We start from the raw sequence: 10,126 nt of genomic DNA, 5'->3' as shown, positions 1-10,126 counted from the left end.
GAAAGTGCATCAAAGCAGGGTATCTTGGATTGCGTGAGCCAGTTCATTTTGGATGCATACAGGTTGATTTTCTACATCAAAATTGAAGTTTGTTGACTACTTTGGAGTATCTCGAACACTCATTGGAGTGTGGTTGAGCTGAGGAAGACTCGTTTACAGATTTAGACGTGTGTCTGATAATCCAGTACAAATTGTTGGTGAAAAGCTGGATAGGAAGAACTTCCAGGCATGGAAGTACAGGATCAAAAGTTTTCTGAAGGGAAAAGGTTTTTGGAATCTCATTACAAGTGCCGGAACTACCTCGACAACCTACACAACAGCAGGTTATAACTCATAAGCAATGGTCAGAAAGAGCATACAAAGTGTTACATTATCTGTCTATATGTATTTCAGATGCTATACTCATACACATACATGATGCTGAGAATCCCAAGGATGCATGGGATACATTGGTAAAGCTATTTGATACAGTGATACAGACACGAGTGCTCGCAAGTCTCACTTGCGAGACAACAGATACATAATGTGAAACGGAATAGAAGGACCATGATTATGTACAAGAGATAAAGAAGTATGCAGATGCATTGGCAACAATCAATGCCCCTATGCCTGATGATGATTTGGTAGACATTACCTTGCATGGTCTTGGCAAGGAGTATAAATCTTTTGATACATCCATCTCGGTTTGGAGTACAGGTTTACCATATTTTTGATGAGTTGGTTTCACTCTTGCTTGTTGAGGAAATCAAACTCAGTGATGCCTTTCAGGATGCATCTACTAGCCATAATGATAATGGCAGAAATCAGGCTTTCTACTCACAAAAAGGATCTAGAAGCAGGGGGAGATTTGCATCACGTGGCCGTGGTAATGGTCGTGGATGGCAGGATAGGTCACCACAACAGAATTTTCAGCCTACATATGGTGCTAGAGGTGGTCGTGGATATACACCTCAGAGAGGCAGAGGTAATCCTCATGGTAGAGGACATTGGCAAGGCCAACAAACATCTATGCAAGATGTAAAATGCCATTACTATGGGAAATTTGGTCATATGGCACGGGATTGTTTTCGCAAACAAAATGATTTGAGAGGGGGTAGAACACAACATCGTGGACATTATGCACAACATGGTGGTAGAAATTATGCATCAACAAGCAGTAATGATGGCAGCGCAAATCACTTGTTTGCCATGAAACATGTTGTGGGATCTATGATGACAAATGCTGAAAATGATGACACTTGGTATTATATGGACTCTGGAGCGTCAAACCATATGGCTTGTCATGGTGAATGGTTTGAGCATATGAAGCCTATGGATGTGAAAGGCTATGTGGAGACAGGAGATGATACCCAGCATGCCATTACACATGTTGGAAGTGTACCATTGGTTATGCACAATGGTGAAAAAAAATCTATGTCAGATGTATTGTATGTGCCTTCTATTTCAAAAAGTTTGGCCTCAGTTGGTCAAATGGTGGAACAGGGATTACAGGTTCATTTCAACGAGCATGGTTGCTTCATTGAGGAGTTCAAAAATGGATGTAGAGTCATTGCCAAAGGAAAGAAAGAAGCCAGGTTGTTTAAGCTGGATGCTGGGATTCCTGAGTTGAAATCAGCCATGTTCTCTAAAAGTCAAAAGGTGGTACATGACATTGATATGTGGCATAAGAGGATTGGACATGTGAATATACAAAGGTTGAAGAACATGCAGGCAAGAGGCATTGGTAGTGGGTTGCCTAGATTCAAGTATGATGGGAATATGCATGTTTGTGAAGCCTGTCAATTTGGAAAGCAGGCGAGGTTGCGGTTTCCTAGAGAAGGCAACATGAGTAGCAGGCCACTTGAGGTAGTACATATAGCAATGTATGGGGTCCTGCACAAAACCCATCCATTAAAGGTAGTTTATATTATGTGACATTCATTTTGATGATTTCAGCAGAATGACATGGATTTACTTTCTCAGAAGAGAGAAAAGTGAAGTGTTGGGAAAGTTTATGGATTTTAAAGCTTTTGCAGAGAAACAATATGGTTCATGGATTAAATGTTTGAGGACAGATGGAGGTGGTGAATACACCTCACATGCTTTTGAGCATTTCTTGAGAAAGCATGGCATAAGAAGACAATTAACTTGCAGGTATACACCTCAGCAAAATGGTGTTGCTGAGAGAAAGAATAGAGTCATTTGTGAAGTGGCCAGGGCAATGCTCAATGAAAAGAGCATGCCAGATTATTATTGGGCAGAAGCATGTGCCATTGCAGTGTATATACTTAATAAGACACCTACAGCAGCCATACATGGAAGTACGCTAGAGATACGGCTTACAGGTTTTAGGCCAGACATTGGACACCTCAAAGTGTTTGGATGCATAGCTTATGTACATGTGCCTGACGAGAGAAGGAGGAAGCTGGATCCTAAGGCAGAAAAGTGTGTGTTTGTTGGTTATGCATAGGATCACAAAGCATACAAATGTTACAATCCACAAACTAGGCAAGTGGTTATCTCACGAGATGTGGTGTTTGATGAGCTTGCTAGTTTGGTACAAAGCAAAGGATGAAGGTGTCATTGAGTCTCTTGATGCTGATGTGCATGTGAACTTACCACAAGCAAGTTCTAGTTCTACTTCTATGTCTGGGCTAGCAGAGGCTGAGAGTAGTACTGTACGTCCATGGTCAAGACGCTTGAGGCACGAGAGTGTGAGCACTGGGAGCAATGTTATGGATAAAGGAAAGAAGAAGGTTGAAGGAATTGGAATTACAGGTTATGAGTCGTCAAGTTCAGAGAGTTTGGATGAGGAACTTGGCATACCCGTTTTACGCACACCTGGTGCTAGGCAGGATAGATATGTGCCACCACATGCTAGAGTGACAGGTGTTCAGAGTGATCCGCATGCATTGCAGAGATCCCAAAGGGTCAGGTATCCAGTTGACAAGTTGACATATCGTGATTTTGCTATGCATTATGCATATATGACGTCTTTGGTGAAGCATGTGGAACCTACATGCTATACAGAATGCTATACAGAAGCTATTGGAAAGCATGTATGGGAGAAGGAAATGGATGTTGAAATGGATGCATTGGTTCATAATGAAACATGGGATTTGGTTGCATTACCCACATGACAAAAATGTCATTGGTTGTAAATGGTTTTACAAAGTGAAATGCAAGTCAGATGGTTCCATTGAGCGACATAAAGCGAGATTGGTAGCTAAGTATTATGCACAAACCCAAGGCTTGGACTGTGATGAAACATTCAGTCCAGTGGCAAAGATGGGAACAATAAGAGAAGTCATTGCTATGGCTACAGCAAATGGTTGGAAAATACATCAAATGGATGTGAAAAATGCATTTCTAAATGGTGATCTACAAGAAGAGGTTTATATGGCATAGCCAGAAGGATATGTACACCCAAGATATCCCACTCATGTATGCAGATTGAAGAAAGCTTTATATATGGGTTGAAGCAAGCACCTTGTGCTTGGAGTGATAAGATGAGCAGATATCTTCTCTCCCTTGGATTTCAAGTTTCTACAGTAGATTCTTCACTCTGTGAAGAAAACAGATCATAGGATTGTTTTACTTGTCATCTATGTGGATGACTTGATTATCACAGGTGATCATGGTACAGATGTGATGCATGTCAAGAAAGCATTGAGTGGGCAGTTTGACATGAAAGACTTGGGTGAGTTGAGATACTTTCTTAGCATTGAAGTGATCAAAGACTATGCAGGTACATGGCTAGTGCAACGCCAATATGCATTGGATATGTTGGCAAAATATGGCATGACAGGGTGTAAGCCTATGAGTACACCTTTGGAGCAGAATGTGAAGTTGCGGGCTGATTTTGGTGAAGAGTTGGATGATCCATCTATGTACAAAAAGATGGTTGGTATCTCATTTACATGACTATCACACGCCCGGATTTGAGTTATGATGTGGGGCTAGTAAGCCAATTTATGCAGAGTCCCAAAAAACCTCATTTGGTTGCAGTGAGACGCATTATGCGATACGTAAAGACCACTGCACATTATGGTCTTCTATATGAGCATGGTAAAGGCTTGGATATACATGGCTACACAGATGCAGATTGGGCAGGTAGCTCATATGATAGGAGGTCTACTAGTGGTTATGCCTTTACACTTGGAAGTGCTGTGGTGAGTTGGAGTAGCAAGAAGCAACCTACTGTTGCTTTATCCAGTACAGAGGCTGAATACAGGGGTGCAGCCATTGCTACTTGTGAAGGAGTATGGTTAAAGAATCTCTTGGCTAATTTGGGTGAGCCTATTGATGGCAAGGTTGTCATTCATTGTGACAACATGAGCAGTATACAATTGGCAAAGAATCCAGTGTTTCATGCGCGGACCAAACACATTGAGGTCCATTATCACTTTGTCAGAGAGAAAGTGCTAGATGGTATAGTGGATCTACAATATGTGAAGATTGAAGAGCAGGTGGCTGATATCTTTACAAAGCCACTTAGCAGGGAGAAGTTTGAGTACTTCCGTACTATGTTGGGAGTACGTGGGATGAGCTTGAGGGGGAGTGTTGAGAGCTTTGATAGCCCAAGCTCATCTATGGTGGCAGTACATCATGAGCTTGAGAGGGGATGTTGAGATTCAAGCTCGATGTCAGTGTGTGTGCTAGTGTGTGTGCCAGCTGCACTATGTGCTGGCATGTTAGGTAGCAGCATGTGTGAGACATAAATGACCGCGTCCAGCTGGTCATAGAGTGTGGACATTAGCTAGGGTTAGTAGTGTGTGGACACAACACATAGTGTGTCTTTTGTGTATTATGATTATGGCTTTATGAATTGTGTGAGAAGGGAGATGGCTTCCCTCTATGGTTAGGGTTTGCAATATACATTAGGGTTTGCTCCTGTGTGTGTGTGTCTCCTCTCCCTCTACCTATTTTTCAACAACAATTCCTTTAGTTTGCATAGACTTCATTCTCTGCACATTCACATGTGCAATTCTTTTATGCCGAATATCTGTGTCTGCAACAATTCCTGAACCATTTGCAAACATTACAGCACTCACTTCAGGCATGTTTACATTCAATGTAAACATTCTGCCCACTCTATTGCCTTTTGTAACCATTGTCTTTAAAGTCTTCAACATAATAACCATTAGGATTAAACCGAACCTGCAAACCCTGCTCAATCATCTGGCCAACTGAAACCAGATTCTTTGTTATGTTTGGAACATGAAGTATATCTGCAAGGTACTTTACTTTGCCATCCTGCATAGACAATGGCACATCTCCAACATGGGCAATTGGATGAGCAGTGTCATCCCCTGTTTCCACAAAACTTGGTCTTTCAAGGTTTTTCATCTCCTTGAACCACTCCCCATGACTTGTCATGTGGTTCGAAGCTCCTGAATCAACGTACAATACATCATCTTTATGTGCTGCTTTAACATTTTCAGACATGGCATTAACAACATGCTGCATATAACAAACAACCTTTCATTATCCTCATTGTTTCTGCTCGAGGATGCATAGTTATTTTGCTGCAATTTCCCATTTTGCATGTCAGCTTGCTTCTTATAACAATTTGCATGCACATGTCTAGGCTTACAACAATAAAAGCACCCACGTGTATCATTATACTGCCTTTGCCAATTTCCATGACCTCTTTGACTCCCCCTTCCTCTGAATTGGCCTCTTCCACTTGCATGTTGTTGTTGTGAATTCCGGGACTGTTGTTGTTGCTGCTGCTGGCCATAATTTTGATTACCTATTCGGCCACCTCCTTGACCGCATCCATGGCCTCCTCTACCTTGTCCTCTTCCTGAACTTGTGTAGAAGGCCTATTGCTCTGAAGTGTTTTTGTTTTGTGAAGACTGTTGGTCTTCACCCAAGCTCTTCTCTTCTATAATCAACATAGACACCAAATCTATAAAATTGGGAATGTTTTCCCGAGTCTGAATAGACGTCTTAAACGCCTTGTATTGTGGCCCGAGACCACGTAGACAAACTTTCACCTTATCATCATCATCTACTGAAACACCAATAGATGCAAGGGATTTCAAAATACCCTTTATCTTCAATGTAGAGTCATTCACAGACATACTCTTTTTCTCCACAGTATGTTCATTCTTCAACTGTATCTTTTGTGCCTCCATGGCTATGTCGACCACCATCTCTCATAACAGGCACTTGCACTCCACTGCTGCTCTTTCCACGGCCTATGCAAAAACAAGTGGGTCTGTGTGGGTAGAGTTGGTGCTGCCAGCTCATTTAGTTGGGTTCACACTATAGAGAGAACCCTAGTATGTATTTGGTTGAGTACCTTTTCATATGTGTGTACTCTTATCTTTATATATGGTGTGTTGAGTGTTGAGTGAAGGAGAAGAAGATTTTCAGCCTCTCACCTTGTGTGTTCTCTTTTAGGGTTTTGTGAGTGTGTGTGTGCTTGCAAGAGCCCAAACTCTCTTCTCCCCTACATCTTTTCATGGTATGAGAGCCGGTTCATGCTAAGGGCTGAGCTACAAGCAAGAGAAGCACAGGAAGTGGTACGAGGGTAAGAGCCTCAACTACTCTTCCCTATTTGTGTTGGTGAGCGACTACACCCTTGTCGGGAGCTCTACGGGAGGCACCGGCAAACGATCTCTGATTGAGGAGCTTTCTTTGCGGGGGTAAAGCTGTAGGGCAACTATACCATCCTATTGGATAGTATTTTTTTGGTCCAAAAACGCATTTCGGGTGCGTTACAACCTCCGTTTTTCAGAAAGCAGGCGGTTTCGAGCAGTCATCGATTCTCTGCAAACTCTGTTTTAAGAGTTGCAGGAAGACAGATTGGTTGTGCAGACATTGTGTGTGCTGCAAGGAGGTCAACAGTTGCCATTGGGTGTATGTATGCACATTGAGGTCACTGGTTGTGACATTTGAGTGTACTACAGTACCGCTGTAGAAAATACAACAGTTTGTGCAGGACAAACCAGAGTGCTGTTTCTGGTAAATTTGTGTGTTTGGCAAGATGTCAAATAATGGCATAAACCAAATTGTTGTTGAGAAGCTTGATAAGAATAACTTCCATGCTTGGAGGTTCAGATTGACAAATTTCCTGATGGGAAAGGGTTATTGGGACTACATAGAAGGTGAGCATGAAGAGGCACCAGAGGTACTAGAGATCAATCCGACTGCTGCTGCAGATGTGAAAGCGTTCAAGGATTGGAACCAAGGAGCCAGAAAAGTTATGTATTGGCTCTCTATAAATATACAGGACACCATGATTAGGCACATACACGATGCCAAGTCCCCCAAGGAGGCATCCCGGACACCTTGGTAAAACTCTATGAAATAAATACCAACTCATAAATTAGCGTTACCTTGCGCTCACCCCATGACTTCATGAAATTCTCTTACCCACATCGTCTATTATTATGGGTAGCAGTAGGCCAGTTAATAGATGATTTCCAGGGCATGATATGAACTTACTTATAGTACCTATGCCCTCTCATAGAGAGAATGTACATAGACCATTGCCTTTCCATCTAGCTTGTAAATGAAGGGACTTGGAATTAGACTCAAAGGGAGCCCATGGGCATGGATATGGCCGGGCAAGTTAGAGGCCCAACAATAATGAGTGTGAAAAGGTGGACAAGTATATGAGTGACTATTGTAACTAGGGGCGTAACTCACTTCTGACTAATCAAATCATACTTCTTGGAGCTCCATGCTGCTATGGCTATGGTGGTATTCCCTTGAGTGCATGTGTTACTCCATCGAGTGCATGTGGTACTCCATTATGAGTGAAATCTCTTTCTTTCTCTCTCACCATCATTACAGTGGTATCAGAGCCTTGTCTTTGATCCAAACTTTCTGAAATTTTTTAAAATTTCTACATTTTCTTGATTTTCTTGAAAATTTTCTTAATTTTGATTGATTTCTTGATCAAGAAATTGGGCATGCGGAGTGTGGAATGGTGGAATTCTCTTTGAATTTTGAATTGATTAAAGTTTTGGGGTCATGGGTTGGCTGAGGACCAAATTCTGAGGTGATCGCTCCAAAATTCTGAGGCGATCGCTCCAAATTCTGAGGCGATCGCTCCAATCGCTCCAAAATTTGAAAGAAGGGACCAAATTTGGGGGAAAATTGTGCTAATCATGATAAACCTCCTTAATCAAAACGTTTTTACTATGTCCTTTTTCTTTGCTAGATTTTAGGGGAGTTTATGAGCTTCAATACTCATGGGATGCCAACCAAATCTTGGAGGTTTGATTAAGCATGATTAAAGCTACTTTATCAAGCTTAATTTTACAAGCCTTCATGAAGAATATACCAATGTGAGATTGCAACCATGAATTCCTGATTTCTCCTGTTGATTCGTAGTTCTTTTGACAATATTAAGCATGGAAAATGTTTAGGAACAAGGGAATCTTGCTGACCATGAAGATGGAGCAAGATTTTGACGATTGATGCTGGGATTTCAACGGTTGGAAGCTACGTGACCTGTGCACAATTATGGTAGCCATCTCAATGATCCATGCGGCTTGAATAAATGCAAAAATCATCCAGAAAGACCCTTATAAATTTCACTCTTTGTGCATGCATTCAGAGGGCGAAAGTCCACACACACACGCCATTTTCCACCCTTTTTGGGAGTGACTACAACTGGGGAAATCCACTCTAAATTCTCTACTGAAAAAATAAATCCAGCTTCAAGCAAATTAGTTACCTCCTTCTTAAGCACCTCTGCTTGCACTACTCCCAAAGGCCTTAGCCGCTGTACCACTGGCTTACTTTGGGGCTTGAGATCAATCTTGTGCTCTACTAGGGTAACTTGGCGTACTTGTGAGTAGCTGTTTGCAAAAAGGTTAGGAAATCCATCCAACATTTTTTAGTAATCCTCCCTTTCAGTACCTGCTATGGACTCATCATCCGCCGATGAAGAGGAGACAAGTGGTAGCTCCGAGGATTCCATCTCAGAAGGGGAGGTGGAGGGAGTTGCATTTGGTCTTTCCCTGGGAAGGGATCGAGGGGATGCTGAAGACAATGGAGCCTTGGAAGGGGAAGCTTCTTCAACCATGTGCAAGAAAGGAGATGTGGACCTCACTAGTCTTCACCAACAGAATGAACTTCTTCACTTGCCCGTGGCGGTTTTCAAGCAAGATGGAGTCAATCCTAGTGAAAAGAAAGAGGTTGAGAGAATGAAACCTCTCCTCCAAATGCAAGGACAATCCTCCTCCTACATTGGTTTATCTGTTACTTGGTGATGATAATGCAAGTAAGGAACACAGAAAGAATATATGCTCTTATAAAAACAATGCCTTAGCATTCGTTTCACTGGGTACCCACTTGGATAATCAAATCACTAGGGGGAGGTATGTATTTTATTTTCGAATCCATGGTATTACATATCATCATGTTTAATCATGAAAATATCAATTCTTATCCTCTAGCTCATCGAGCCTAGAGTTTAGATTTGATTTAAGAGACTAACATTGAGAAGCATCCTTTTCCAAGAGATTTAGCCATAAAGATGGCTATTCTTTTAGAGAGAGAGATTTACTAAAAGAAAGCATTACAATTAAGCATAAAGATTAACTTTCTATTAATTTAACATTAAGGCTCTTAGGGAAAGCTTGATTTGAATTAAAACAATCATTTAGAAAGCTTCTCAAGCTTGAGAGTGGTTGAGAAGAAGAAAGTTATTGAGATAATTATCCACTAAGAGGAGAAGAGCAACTCCATGTTGTTGGAGAGAGAGAGAGAGAGAGAGAGAGAGAGAGAGAGAGAGAGAAGCTCCAAGCTCCCAAAAGAGAGAAAAATTTAAGGGATAATAGAAAATTTGATTATTTTAATATAATACTGGCATGGTATAGCTCCAATATGAAAACACAAAGGAATGAGGGTCTATTTATAGGTAAGGGAGGCCACTAACCAGTCCAATGGGGTTCTAGAGATTTGGATAAGATTTGGACCAGTTTGGCTCCCTTTTTGATTTAGTTTGATCCAGGAGAGAGGAGAGATAAAAATATCACATTTTTTTGAATTAAAAAACCCAACCACACATGTGAAAAGGGAACCTACGTCAAAGGTCCCCCTCTCCTTACCAAGCTGTCAAAAATGCATCAAAATATATCATTTTTTTAGTAATATCTCTTAATTTTTAACTAATAAACCT

This window comes from Cibotium barometz, chromosome 20, assembly GCF_041138505.1.
Source record: "Cibotium barometz isolate CiBa-2024 chromosome 20, ASM4113850v1, whole genome shotgun sequence".
Classification (NCBI taxonomy): domain Eukaryota; kingdom Viridiplantae; phylum Streptophyta; class Polypodiopsida; order Cyatheales; family Cibotiaceae; genus Cibotium; species Cibotium barometz.
The sequence above is the reverse complement of the archived record's forward strand: the minus strand, read 5'-3'. Positions refer to the sequence as shown.